The sequence below is a fragment of the Triticum aestivum genome, chromosome 3D, assembly GCF_018294505.1.
Source record: "Triticum aestivum cultivar Chinese Spring chromosome 3D, IWGSC CS RefSeq v2.1, whole genome shotgun sequence".
NCBI classification, from domain to species: domain Eukaryota; kingdom Viridiplantae; phylum Streptophyta; class Magnoliopsida; order Poales; family Poaceae; genus Triticum; species Triticum aestivum.
In genome coordinates this window covers 196,389,661-196,405,204 of record NC_057802.1, presented here as the reverse complement: position 1 = coordinate 196,405,204, position 15,544 = coordinate 196,389,661, and positions in this window count along the sequence as shown.

Sequence of the window (15,544 nt, the reverse complement as noted above, 5' to 3'; positions counted from 1 at the left end):
GCCGCCACGCCGCCCCATGTCGCCGGTGATGTCCGCCGCCGCGCGCCGAGCGCATCTCCTCCACCGCGCCGGCGTGCCCCCTCCGACCCTCCTCGTCGCCCTCCGGCCGCTCTCCTCCTCTCGCCGTCCTCTGCTTTGGCCGAAGCTCCGGCGGCCGAGCTCGAACCCTAGCCGGCCCGTGATCCCGATCTCGATCCAGATCTGGCGTGAGTTGACTTCTCCTCTTCCCCGTTTTTTTCCAAGTCGTTTGCTCTTCACAGTAGGTGCCCATGTTCATAGCATCATAACTCTCTGCATATAGCACCGTTTCGCGTGTGTAATATGTCAAATTGTTCGCCTCGTGATTTTCTACATTTTGTTCAATTGCACCATGTTCATTAGAGGTCATCTTGATGCCCAAATCTCTGGTGCAAGAGTGCTAGTTGCTGTTATCTGCTGTTACTTAGCAGAACTTGGAGATTTGTTATTTTTGTATCATTTAATCTGTGCATCTTATGGGCATGAGCTCTTCATGTGTTTTGTTGTATGCCATGCCATCTTTTCAGGCGTGTATGCCATGTAGTTTTGTGATCTCTTTGGAGACTAGCACAAGCATGCAAACTAGGCTCCGTAATGTTTCTGACTTCAGAGACTTGGTGATTTCTCAGTGTCCTTGTCTGCTGTTATTTTGTTGCCATGTAAACTTGATGCTACAGAGACATCCATGCATATTTTGGAGAGGTTCAGTAAGGATGTTTTGTAGATATTGTTGTAATAGATCTATTCCTGCCCTTTTTTGAAATTATCGAGTGGCTAGCATGACTCAATATTTCTCTACTTTTGCTATAAAATATTTCTGGCAGATTGTTTACGTGTTATTCAATTTTGCCAAGCTTGTTGTAGTTGATCCATACATGCTATGCTTTTGTTCTTGCCATGGATAGCTTCATAAACATGCCATATTACTGTAGGTATGCTTGTTTGGTCATGCGTTGCTTTATGGTGAGTGCATCAAGCTCACAAAGATGCCCTCATATTATTGTTTCTGCCATGCTCTGTTTTCTGCTAAGTCGGGAACCTGATAACGAAACTTGCTATGTTTACATGGTTGCCATCATATCTTCTGGTCCTTTTTGGCTTATGGTCAGTAAGGGACTTTCGTCATATGCATTTATTATAATACTGTCATGCCTTGTTTTGCCATCTTAATGTCTTGTAGCATGTTGTTTTCGTGCTCTGAACATTGCTACCTGATGGTGTTTTCTGCCATGTCTAGTAATTTCACGAAGTCTGTGAACCTGTTATCTTTTGCACTATTGCCATGCTTGTTTGAGCCTGTTATGTTGTGATCTAGCCGTAGCTCAGTGTTCATATTTTGTCAAGCATCTCCTGTAGATTACGGCCATATGCTTTGTTGCTATGTTGGGGTGCCGTAGCATTATTACTTGTTGCATTTTAAGTGCTATCATGCTGTTAATCGCAGAATCGTGTCATTCTTGTTTTGCTTGCCATTTGCAAACCGTGCATCCGTTTCCGGTGATCTTTATATCGATTTCGACCAAAATCATCTCATCTTTCCAGTGGAATGCTTGGTTTGCCAAGTTACTGCCTTGTTCACCATTTTCCTCCCGGAGCACGCATATGCATCGCATATCATATCTCGCATATCATACCTGTTTTGCATCATGTTGCTTGTGCATTTCTCGTGATTGATTGTGGTTCCGTTGCTTGTTTTCTTGTCTTGGGTAGAGCCGGGAGACGAGTTCATGAATGAGGAACCTGTTGAGTACGCTTACGAGGATCAAGCTTTCGACAACTCTGAGAACCTTGCAGGCAAGATGACCACCCCTCGATATCACTTCTATCTTTGCTTTGCTAGTTGTTCGCTCTATTGCCATGCTGCACTACCTACCACTTGCTATATAATGCCTCCCATATTGCCATGTCAGCCTCTAACCATCCTTTCCTAGCAAACCGCTGTTTGGCTAAGTTACCGCTTTTGCTCAGCCCCTCTTATAGCGTTGCTAGTTGCAGGTGAAGTTGAAGTTTGTTCCATGTTGGAACATGGATATGTTGGGATATCACAATATCTCTTGTTTAATTAATGCATCTACATATTTGGTAAAGGGTGGAAGGCTCGGCCTTATGCCTGGTGTTTTGTTCCACTCTTGCCGCCCTAGTTTCTGTCATACCGGTATTATGTTCCTTGAGTTTGCGTTCCTTACGCGGTTGGGTGATTTATGGGACCCCCTTGACAGTTCGCCTTGAATAAAACTCGTCCAGCAAAGCCCAACTTTGGTTTTACCATTTGCCACCTAAGCCTTTTCCCCCGGGTTTTCGCGAGCCCGTGGGTCATCTTTATTTAAACCCCCGGGCCAGTGTTCCTCTGGGTGCTGGTCCAAACTAGAGCCACTTGCAGCGCCACCTTGGGGAAACTCGAGGATTGGTTTTAGCTGTACGTAGTGTTCATCCGGTGTGCCCTGAGAACGAGATATGTGCAGCTCCTATCGGGATTTGTCGGCACATTCGGGCGGCTTTGCTGGTCTTGTTTTACCATTGTCGAAATGTCTTGTAAACCGGGATTCCGAGACTGATCGGGTCTTTCCGGGAGAAGGTTTATCCTTCGTTGACCATGAGAGCTTATGATGGGCTAAGGTTGGACACCCCTGCAGGGTTTTATCTTTCGAAAGCCGTGCCCGCGGTTATGAGGCAGATGGGAATTTGTTAATGTCCGGTTGTAGAGAACTTGTCTTTTGACCCAATTAAAATACACCAACTGCGTGTGTAGCCGTGATGGTCTCTTCTCGGCGGAGTCCGGGAGGTGAACACGGTTTGAGTTATGCATGACGTAAGTAGGAGTTCAGGATCACTTCTTGGTCATTGCTGGATGACGACCGTTCCGTTGCTTCTCTTCTTGCTCTCACTTGCGTATGTTAGCCACCATATATGCTTAGTGCCTGCTGCAGCTCCACCTCATTACACCTTCCTTTCCGATAAGCTTAAATAGTCTTGATCTCGCGGGTGTGAGATTGCTGAGTCCTCGTGACTCACAGATTCTACCAAAACAGTTGCAGGTGCCGATGATGCCAGTGCAGATGATGGGATCGACCTCAAGTGGGAGTTCGATGAGGAACGTGGTCGTTACTATGTGTCTTTTCCTGATGATCAGTAGTGGAGCCCAGTTGGGACGATCGGGGATCTAGAATTTGGGTTATCTTATTTTCATTTGGTTCTTGACCGTAGACGGTCTATGTGTGTATTTTGAATGATGTATGAATTATATTTATGTATTGTGTGAAGTGGCGATTGTAAGCCAACTCTTTATCCCATTCTTATTCATTACATGGGATTGTGTGAAGATGACCCTTCTTGCGACAAAACCACAATGCGGTTATGCCTCTAAGTCGTGCCTCAACACGTGGGAGATATAGCCGCATCGTGGGCGTTACATCTTTCTAGCCTCCCGTACATCCGAACAGAATCAACACCCTAATAAATTTGTGCAGCAGTGGAACCTTGATCCAGAATTAGGTTTACTAGATGCAAACCAAACAAACAACATGCAAACCCTGCAAACAGCCGGAATCACATGGACGAGCACAAGTACTCACGTACAGTTTAGAAGTCGCAGCCTCCAATCTTCACGCAAACACACACAAAGTAATCAACTCTTTAACCAGCACTGCTCATACGGGGAGATACCCCGACTTGTTCATGTCGTGTTCCTCTAACCAAAAAATAATAACTCCCCGTACATGGCCGAAGCCGGCCTCTTATATAGGCAATGTAACGACCTGACCCAAACCGACTCAAAACAAGAAAAGAAATACACGGACTCTCTCTTATCTTAACTAATTATTATAATTAACTAATTTAAAAATCTGGCAACGCTGATCACAAGAAGCCAAAACGAACTAGTACTTTCTTTGAGGTTCACGTACACTCAACAATCATCCAATTGTTACATGGAGTCCGGAAGCATGGCTCAATATCATCTTGTGGTACAATCTCACACAGGAAATCCCCAAAACGAAGAACAGAACTAGTAAGCTGTCTTCCAAAACTATCAGACTTGTTGTTGTTGTCGTCTCCAAAACGTTTTCTATTCGACTGGATTATCTCACGTATATTTTGTGACTCTCTCCCTCGGCGCAATGCCGGAACAATATATTTCGATGGAATAGCATCCAAACAATTACTGTGAATAATAGGCATGCTTGCATCAGCCTTGGTACATCATGACACGTGGGACCGCATGACAGGCCATGCTCCCCCGCCCATCGCTCGGTAAAACCACCACATTTTTACTACTTCCTCCGTATCGGTTTACAGGGCATGCAAGTCGTTCTAGGTTGAGAATTTAACTGGCTATATTTGTGATGAACATTATATGTTTAGAAACTACATCCGCTTAAGAATCCAATGATATACTTTTTGTGACATAGTAACTCATATTTAGTTAGTCAAATGGTTACCTAGAATTACGTGCATGCCCTATAAACCGAGACGGACAGAGTAGTACAGTATCTTTTTAGATCAATATAGTCGGGATTCACCAAGGAGCAAAACCAAGTGGTAGGCTGCTCCTGTCGTGTTGGCGTAGCAACTCAAGCAGGGTCAGTCCGCACACGAAATGATGACACACTTAACAGGACCCCTCTGGCCGACTTGTGGCTCATCCACCGTCTTGTTCCACATGCGATGCAACAAATTACTATTCAGAGCAGCGGTTGGACTTGGAGGCACCCTGGTCGTAGTGTCGCAGTAGTAGTAAATGAGCAATGAGGGGTCAAATCACAAAGCCCCACCTTTCCTGCATAAGCTGGACGGATGAAGCAACAATTACTGAGAAAACCAATGATGTGTGCGGCAGCTACCTTGGGCACCCTAGGGTTGGGGCCTCCACTACAAATCCTTTTTTAAAGCGCCTCCACTACAAATCCGCTTCTCCCTCGTCCTCTTGAAGAAAACCGATGATGCGTGCGGCTCTAGGGTTTGTAGGAGTACTACGGCGTGCAGGGCCACGTCGTAGTAAATGGGAGAGGGATTGAGTTCGAGTCGATGCCTTAATATGTGTGGGCTGCTTGGTTTTACGGGAACGAGGGAGCATTTTGGGTTGGGGACCAATGGAGATATATGTACAAAAAATTGTGGACATAGGTTCGACTGAAAGGCAATAATGCATGGGCCCTGCATTTTGATATACCCGCTGCCGCGTGAAATTTGCTACTCTAATCAAAACTAGTACGGTACACATGCATTGAACGCATGAGATTTGGAAACCAAATTATGACTAAATACACACTATAGCATGTAAGCTTTGAGTCATATATGCATGATGTAATTCTTATATTCATCTCATTCAAAGTCAATTAGTTTTATAAAAAGGTTTAGATTCATGGGATTGTGCATTGTAAAGCATAAAGTAAGAAACAAATAATGGCAATTCATTTAGAAAAAAAAAGTTTTGGCAATTATGATACGGAAGATTCCAGAACAAAGGAGAAGTGCTTGTGTTTTGAGGTTTGTGCATTATGCTTAAGTTCAACCATGGAGTCTTCTAGATTGTACATGTGGCAGAATCAGGTGGAATGTTGAAGATATCCAACGGCCAGTAGTGCTCGGATTTTCCATCCCCGCACTGTCGGATTAGCTTCGTCCAATGACCATCTTTCAAAGTTATTCGCACACTATATAGGGGTATATATATAATGCATAAAAGTTCCCCCAAAAACATCTATAACTAATGGGAAGTGAATGTATACATACAATAAAAAATATGTAATACTCCCTCCTCCTAGGTGTATAAGTCTTCTTAGGTTTTTTGCTAGTTAATAGCATTCCATGCAATTAATTAACCACTTCATGTCGTGCTTGAAAGTCTCAAGCCATTGAAAGCATGCACGGCCCACATTTCTAATTGGTTGATATGTCATGAAACAAGAAACGAGGAGGGAGTTAATGTACCGTGCCTAAGTGTTTTGGGATTATTTGGTTTTCGTAAGATGACTTACACACCTAGACGGAGGGAGTACAAAGAGAAAAAATGAATTGCAGTTAGAAGAATGACATTTCTAACAAAAATGTGAATGTGAACTACATATGTGTGCACGTGACGAGCACATACGTTGTCAATACAAAATTTAATGCAAGAAATAACTTATGAGTAACATGCACGAATTGATGATGTGGTGCTTGCATGCATAGAGTACAAAAACAATGTGATTTATGACTTGCATGCATGATGTGTTCTTGTGCCATAGTTGCATGTCTAGGAAAAAAGGTACTAGTGGGTTGTACTAGCTATTTAGGAATAGAAGATGTATACATGGAAGTTGTAGGGAAAGATATGATATGTATCTCAATTCCTATGAGTAGGGATTGGAAAAGAGATGTCATTTGGTTCACATCATAGGAACTTTTCTATTGAATCTAGAGATGACATGTATCTCAATTCCTTTGAGGAGGGATTAGAAAAGAGATGTCATTTGGTTCACATCATAGGAACTATTATATTGAATATACGCTAATGTTTATTTTCCTTTGAAATTATGGGAGTATAGGAATCCATTCATATGAACCAAGTGGCTCTAAAGCTATAAAAATGATATCATGTTTATTTCCTTTGATATGTGGAGTATATGAATCTATTACTACGAACCAATTGGCTCTAAAGGAAAAAATCCTATAAAAATCATATCATATAGAGTTCCTATGATATTCCTCTACACCAAAGGATGGTTGAAATTGATGCAGGTGATACGACAGTCTTTCTTTGTAGACTCCTCCCCCATCTTTATAGTTACCTCTCGAAGACGAATGAAATGATATATACTGGCTATTCTGTATGTGCATTTTGGTACACAAAAACTCAGTAAAAGTTTGCGAGGTTCGGATTTTCAATAAAGCTATATGCACTACATTTTGGAACGGAGGGAGGAGCATACGGCAGTTGCTAACACTCACGTGGAAGATTTCTGTGTAGGAGGAGTGGCTGCCCTGTTAAATGCCATGGCAAAACCGACACTGTTGGTTGAATAGATGAATCTGAGATTGTGTGATGCATATCGTATAATCATACCCACGGATAATTGAGGTGACATTGGAGTATCTAGGTGACATTAGGGTTTTGGTTGATGTGTGTTAAGGTGTTATTTTACTACGGACTCTAGGGCTGTTTGTGACACTTATAGGAATAGCCCAATGGATTGATTGGAAAGAATAACTTTGAGGTGGTTTCGTACCCTACCATAATCTCTTTGTTTGTTCTCCGCTATTAGTGACTTTGGAGTGACTCTTTGTTGCATGTTGAGGGATAGTTATATGATCCAATTATGTTATTATTGTTGAGGGAACTTGCACTAGTGAAAGTATAAACCCTAGGCCTTGTTTCCTAGCATTGCAATATCGTTTGTGCTCATTTTTATCATTAGTTACCTTGCTGTTTTTATATTTTCAGATTACAAAAACCTATATCTACCATCCATATTGCACTTGTATCACCATCTCTTCGCCGAACTAGTGCACCTATACAATTTACCATTGTATTGGGTGTGTTGGGGACACGAGAGACTTTTGTTATTTGGTTGCAGGGTTGTTTGAGAGAGACCATCTTCAACCTACGCGCTCCCACAGATTGATAAACCTTAGGTCATCCACTTGAGGGAAATTTGCTACTGTCCTACAAACCTCTGCACTTGGAGGCCCAACAACGTCTAAAAGAAGAAGGTTTCGTACTAGACATCAAGCAGTTTCTGGCGCCGTTGCCAGGGAGGTGAGTGCTTGAAGGTATATCTCTAGATCTTGCAATCGATTCTTTTTGTTTCTTGTTTTATCACTAGTTTTGTGACGCCGCCGATTTGACCGTACACTAATCATACACGCAAATGTGTACGATCAAGATCAGGGACTCACGGGAAGATATCACAACACAACTCTAGACACAAATGAAAATAATACAAGCTTTATATTACAAGCCAGGGGCCTCGAGGGCTCAAATACAAGCTCGATACACAAGAGTCAGCGGAAGCAACAATATCTGAGTACAGACATTAGATAAACAAGACCGCCTTAAGAAGGCTAGAACAAAAGCAACACGATCGAAGAGGCAAGGCCTCCTGCCTGGGACCTCCTAACTACTCCTGGTCTTCGGTGGCCACCATGTAGTAGTATCCATCGGCGGTGGCATCTGGCTCCAGGGATCCACCATCTGGTTGCAACAACCAGAAAGAAGAAAGAAGGGGGAAAAGGGGAAGCAAAGCAACCGTGAGTACTCATCCAAAGTACTCGCAAGCATCAGATCTATACTAAGTATGCATTGGTATCAAATGGAAGGGTTGTATCTATGGACTGAACTGCAGAATGCCAGAATAGAGGGGAAGGCCTACCCTATCGAAGACTAGCATCTTCAAGCAGCTCCAAGCATCTTGCAGCTTGTAGAAGAGAAAAGAATATGAGTTTATAATTAACAAGCATGTTGTAACAATAAATGCCCAGAGATCCCTCCTCGACTCCCTGCGAGAAAGCAATCCCAGAGCCACATATCTTAAGTATCCATTTCTAGTTGTATTAGATCAAGATATAAGTCTGAACGTCCATTACCGTGGACACGGTATTCGAATATGTATCTTCCCTGCAGAGGTGCACAATGTTTTCCAACACGCTCGATCACTCTGGCCGGACACACCTTTCTGGGGTCAATGCGCGGCCTCGGAAGATCAACACGTCGCAGCCCTACCTAGGCTCAGTAGAGAGGTCCCCGGCGGTCTACATCCTAAGCACTCCGGGGTCTGGGCCCATCGCCCGTTGCACTCTGGGTCGTTGTGCGCAAGGGGATACCAGCACCACCCGTGAAGTGGATGGCACGATCCGGCCTGGCCACAATGCTGAACTGGACGTCTGACAAAGCTTCGGCTGATACTGCGACGTCGAGGCCCATAACTATACTCGCGTGGTGGTTACTGCGTAAAGGCCAAAGGCCAACTCAAAAAAAATACCCAAACATGTTAGTGCATTGGGGGCTCGCGGAGATGAGCAGAGACTCACGATAATGTGACCCCGTCGCCCCGTCTCGAGGAAATACAGCAAGGGCAAGCCCAGCCCACTCGAGGGCTGCCTGACTTCCCGGCCGTGCCTCGTAACCATCTTGCGGGTGCTCTCCGGGCCCGCCCGACTTTCACCAAGGTCTCCAGTAAAGACAAGGTAACAGTGTGTCTAAACATCAAGGGGAAAACCCAAGGAATCACCCTTGGAGGATTCCGCTCGATGTAATCATCAAGGTGAATGTAAGAGGGACCACCCTCGAGGTTCACACTTGAGGTGTTGAATGACAGAGCCGTATCGGGAATGGTGAAAGAGGAAATCACCCTCGATGGCCACGACCGAATAGCTACACTACAGAATTATCATCAGGAGTGCGTTATGAGGGATCACCCTCGGCACTCGATAGTAGTTCTGCAGAGTCGAGCAACAAAAGGGGCGTGATGTGATGTGAGGTGCCGGGCTCTGGTCGTCAATCACGTTGATCGAGTCGTCGATGATGAAGAAGGGGCAACAAGGACAAGTGGGGGTCACTGATGGATCACTAATCAACCTATACTAAGCAGTTTAGGAGAAGTAGGTAGGTAACAATAGCAGGTACAAAAGCAGGCTATGCATCAGAATAGGAGCAATCAATAACAGTAGCAAAATCTAATGCAAGCATGAGAGAATGGAATGGGCAATATCGGGATAATCAAAGGGGGGCTTGCCTGGTTGCTCAGACAAGAAGAAGGGGTCGTCGTCGACGTAGTCGATCATAGCGGCATCAGCGGCAGTCTCGGGGTCTACCGGAAAGAAGAGGGGGGAGAAACAGTAAATACATAGCAAGCAAGAGCATAACAGGACAACGAGCAGAGCTAGACGTGTTCTAACGCGGTGCTACATGTTACCGGTGAAGGGGGATAACATCAGGGAATGTTTCCCCAGGTTTAGCATTTTCGGACAGATGAAACGGAGGGGAAAAGTTGCATGTTCAGGTAGTTAGGGGCATGTGGCAGACGAACGGATCGCCTATTCGGATTCGTCTCATCGTTCTGAGCAACTGTCACGGAGATAACTTTTTCATCCGAGCTACGGATATTTTTGTATGATTTTCTAAAGTTTTAGTAATATTCTGTAATTTAAAATTAATTCGAAAATAATGAGTAAATGCTAGGTGCACCCAGATCTGTGTACACAGAAGTGTACCAGAGGGTGACATGTGGGTCCAGGGGGTCCCAGTTGACCAGTCAAAGTTTGACTCGTCAATAGGGGATGGGGTCCCCCTGTCATATACTAGGCTTAATTAATTAATACCAGTTTTAACTAATCTAGTAATTAGGCTAATTAAGTAATTATTTTAATTAAACAAACTAATTAAGTTAATTATATATTTATTATTTAATATAAATATATATATATATATTTTTTAAAACTTTTTTTTGCTTTTCCTTTTTACACAAAAAAGGGCGTGGGGCCCCACTAGGCAGCGGCCCAAAGGCCAGGGGCTAGGAGCGCTCGCCCTGCCCGTGCACGTCTAGTGGATGACGAGGCGAGGCCATGGCCAGCCGCAGCCGGCCGGAGCAGGAGGGTGGGAGTGCGGCCTCCGGCGCGGACGCGCGCGCACGCGGCGTGGCCGGACGGGGAGGGCCTGGAGCGCGGGGGGGGAGACAGGGGTGCGCTGGAAAAGGTCGCCGGGCGCAGGGGTGGGCAGCGCAGGCACGTGGGCCAAAGGCATGGTGGGAGGCGAGCGGGGCAGGGGCACGAGCACGTGCGTGGGGGGCCACGCCCAGGGAGTGACGGGCGCGAGCCAGGCGCGCCCTGTGCACGGACGGATAACGGTGGACGTGCGCGGACGTCGGGACGGTCGTGGTGAGCGTGAGGACGCGGGCCAGAGCACGCACGCGCAATGGGGGCATCAGGAGGGGAGTCGAACGGAGGAGGGCTCACCAGCCCTGTAGTGGTGCAAACGCGCGCTCGGGGGAGGGTCGGAGTAGCGCGTGGGAGAGGTGGGGACGACGTCAACGAGGTCCGGCGCGACGGGGAAGACGGGGTGGTGCCAACGGCGATGATGTCAGGGACACTGAGGTCAGGGCGCCGCGGGGGCGGTTGGCGTCCAGGTCGGGGAGGGAACGGGGGGTGGCGAGGCGGTCGGGGCGGCGACGTTGGCGCGAGGAGGAGGCCGGGAGGGGCGGCGCGAGGCAATCCGAAGACGGGGTCGGCGCCGGGGCGCGTCAGTGCACGGGGCGACGGGATCGGGGCGGCGAACGCTGGCGGCGCTCCCGATACAGATCGCGCGGGGCAGGTGGAGTGGGGATCGTGGGAGGGGGTTAGGGTTTCCGTGCCCCTGGAGGGGGGTTATTGGCCTGGGGTTGGGCCGGTTGGGTGGGCCGAGGCCCAGGGGGTGCAGGGGGGCTTTTCTTCCTCTCCTTCTTTTCCAATTTACTTTTCTTTAGCCTTTTCCCTTTTCATTTTAGTGCCCCTGTTTTCTTTTTATTTTAGGGCACTAAGCCACTTTATAAAAAGTTGGCCCACCACCAATATTAACAAACGATTATTTGCAACAACTCAAACATTTTAGTTTTGACATATGAAAACTTTTATTTTTGGCTTTATTTTAAAATTTTGAATTTGGACCGGATTCGAATCAACGCGAGTTTAACAACAGTAATCACGGTGACGTGGCATCATTAGTAGAGGATTACTATAGCTTAATTATCCGGGCATCACAAGTTTAGTCTATAAAGGAAAACTAAAAAATGGAATTGAGTTTACCTCATACGCTTCATCTTTTTAATATCTTTCGTGAGTATGATGGAAGGGAAAATTGTGCCAAAGTGTTAGAAGAAGAATGCATTAAAATGTTTGGCACTAAATCTTTGAATAATGAGCATGATTGCAATGTTGTTAGTATGAACTCTTTGAATATCTATAGTACTAATGATGATTGCACTAGTTATGATGAAAATGTCTCCTATAAGCATGTCAATTTTCACGGAGTGCATTGGGTTTGCAAGTACACACCAAATAGGGAAGATAGATATTGCAAGAGGCATAAGCATTTAGAAACTAAATTGTTGCAAGAAAGGCTAGATGTTTGTGCTGAAAATTTAAAATTTCTTGGCCATACTTGTGAACTTTCCAATGAACGTGGTCATTTAACTATCCGATGCAAATTGTTTCATGATCTAATCGTTTCCAAAAATTGTGATGACTTGATTTCCCTTGCACATTATAATGAACTTAGTTTGCTTATGGGTTAAGAAATGAAACGTATAACTAACTATCTTCCAGTATTTGCCTGTGATAAACTTCTTGGTTTTGATCTAGAGAAAAATTTATATGTATTGTGTGGTGAATTGCATTTAAAATCCTTATATTTCCAATTACATAAAGAGAAGAAAACAAATAGAAGATGAAGAGAATACTAACGAAAGGGAAGAGACTTCCCAATATTCTCCTATTATTTCTTATGATGAATCAGGTAACGAGGAGGAGCCTTCTATTCAACCAATCTCATTAATAAGGAGCTCCAAAAAGAGGATTGAACCCACACATGATGTGGTGAAGAAGAAGAAAATAAAAAGGAAGAGAGGTAAAAAGATATCTCTCCCAAATAATGTTGCTCCTATTATTGTTGTGCCTCATGAAAATGAATCAAAAATGATTGTGGAAGATGATGCACTTGATGATGATCTCATTATGCCTATTGCTTGTTGTGATGATTATGATTGGGAAGATAGTGATGCTTCTTATGATCTTGAAAATCTTTTTCGCATTTGCTTGGAAGAATGTGATAATTGTTATACTATTGGTGCTATCCATACTATTACTATTAATGATGAGAGTGATTATGCTTATGATATAAAAAGGCCCAAGCTTGGGGATGCTATGTTTGAAGAAGATGATGTTTTTGAGAATATATTTGCTGCAATTAATGTTTGTCCCAAGCTTGGGGATGCTACGTTAATGAAGATGATATTTTTAGCCTCCCAAGTTTTGATATGCAAAGTTGTTATGATGAGAGCATGCCTTCTACCTATGATGATTATATTGATGAAAGTGGGTTTGGAAGAGTGTCAAATTTAGGAAGTAATGATCCCACTATTTTGGAGGATTTTGAATCTTATAATATTTATGAAAGTGGATTTGGAGAGGTCATGACTTTATTTAGTGATGTAACCACTATTTCGGAAGAGGTTTCAATCGATTATGATGAGAACAAAGTTGCTACTTATGATGATTATTGTGATGAAACTTATGCTATAAAAAGTTGATGATTATATTTATAAAACTTGTTATGATTATGATTACCCTTTTTCTGAACATTACTCTTTTAGTGTGGAAACAATTTATAGTATTCAAGTCTCTTATGGTACTCCCACTATTCCGAATGAGAAGAATTTTGCTTATGTGGAGAGTAATAAAATTTCTATGCCGGTAGATCAGGAAAAGAATGCTTTAGGTGCTGGTTATATTGTGGAATTCATTCATGATGCTACTGAAAATTATTATGAGGGAGGAATATATGCTTGTAGGAATTGCAATAATATCAAGTTTCCTCTCTATGTGCTTAAAGTTTTAAAGTTATGCTTGTTTTGCCTTCCTATGCTAGTTGATTATTGTTCCCATCAGTTGTTTTCTCACAAAATCCCTATGCACAGGAAGCGGGTTAGACTTAAATGAGCTAGTCCTATTCTTCATGATGCTCTCTTTATGTTTCAATTCTTATCTTTTTGTGAGCATCATTGAAATCATCATGCCTAGCTATGGGCGTTAAACGTTAGCGCTTGTTGGGAGGCAACCCAATTTTATTTTAGTTTCTCGCTTTTTTGTTCTGTTTAGTAATAAATAATCCATCTAGCTTCTGTTTAGATGTGTTTTTATGTTTTAATTAGTGCTTGTTCCAAGTAGAACCTTTGGGAAGACTTGGGTGAAGTCTTTATGATCATGCTGTAAAAAAACAGAAACTTTAGCGCTCACGAGATTAGCCAAAACTTTTTACTGGAGAGTGATATTTAGTTGATTCTTTTTGAAGATGATTACTAGACAAATTCCTCAGTTACACCAATTTATTTTAGAATTTTTGGATTTCCAGAAGTTTGCGTTAGTTACAGATTACTATAGACTGTTCTGTTTTTGACAGATTCTGTTTTTCGTGTGTTGTTTGCTTATTTTGATGACTCTATGGCTAGTAAAATAGTTTATAAACCATAGAGAAGTTGGAATACTGTAGGTTTAACACCAATATAAATAAATAATGAGTTCATTACAGTACCATGAAGTGGTGTTTTATTTTCTTTCGCTAACGGAGCTCACGAGATTTTCTGTTAAGTTTTGTGTTGTGAAGTTTTCAAGTTTTGGGTAAAGATTCGATGGACTATGGAATCAGGAGTGGCAAGAGCCTAATCTTGGGGATGCCCCAGGCACCCCAAGGTAATATTCAAGGACGACCAAGAGCCTAAGCTTGGGGATGCCCCGGATGGCATCCCCTCTTTCGTCTTCGTACATCGGTAACTTTACTTGGAGCTATATTTTTATTCACCACATGATATGTGTTTTGCTTGGAGCGTCATGTCATTTTATTTTGTTTTGCTTGCTGTTTGAATAAAATATCAAGATCTGAAATTCTTAAATATTAGAGAGTCTTCACATAGTTGCATAATTATTCGGCTACTCATTGATCTTCACTTATATCTTTCGGACTAGTTTGTCATTTGCTCTAGTGCTTCACTTATATCCTTTTAGAGCACGGCGGTGGTTTTATTTTGAAGAAATAGATGAACCCTCGTGCTTCACTTATATTATTTTGAGAGTCTTTAGAACAGGATGGTAGTTTGGTTTGGTTATGAAACTAGTCCTAATATGATGGGCATCCAAGATGGGTATAATAAAAACTTTCATATAAGTACATTGAATACTAAGAGAAGTTTGATACTTGATGATTGTTTTGAGATATGGAGATAGTGATATTAAAGTTGTGCTAGTTGAGTAGTTGTGAATTTGGGAAATACTTGTGTTGAGTTTGGGAAATACTTGTGTTGATTGTCCTCCTTATGAGTGGCGGTCGGGGACGAGCGATGGTCTTTTCCTACCAATCTATCCCCCTAGGAGCATGCGCGTAGTGCTTGGGTTTTGATGACTTGTAGATTTTTGCAATAAGTATGTGAGTTCTTTATGACTAATGTTGAGTCCATGGATTATATGCACTCTCACCCTTCCATCATTGCTAGCCTGTTCGGTACCGTGCATTGCCCTTTCTCACCTTCAGAGTTGGTGCAAACTTCGCCGGTGCATCCAAACCCCGTGATATGATACGCTCTTTCACACATAAACCTCCTTATATCTTCCTCAAAACAGCCACCATACCTACCTATTATGGCATTTCCATAGCCATTCCGAGATATATTGCCATGCAGACTAAGGCATAGCCTAGTGGTGGGAAGGGGCTGATGCCTTCCTACCCACCTAGGTTCAAGACATGGTACTTGCAATTTGGGTTTGATGCACCAATTATACTATAGGGGGTTCCCTTACAGTCTTTTTG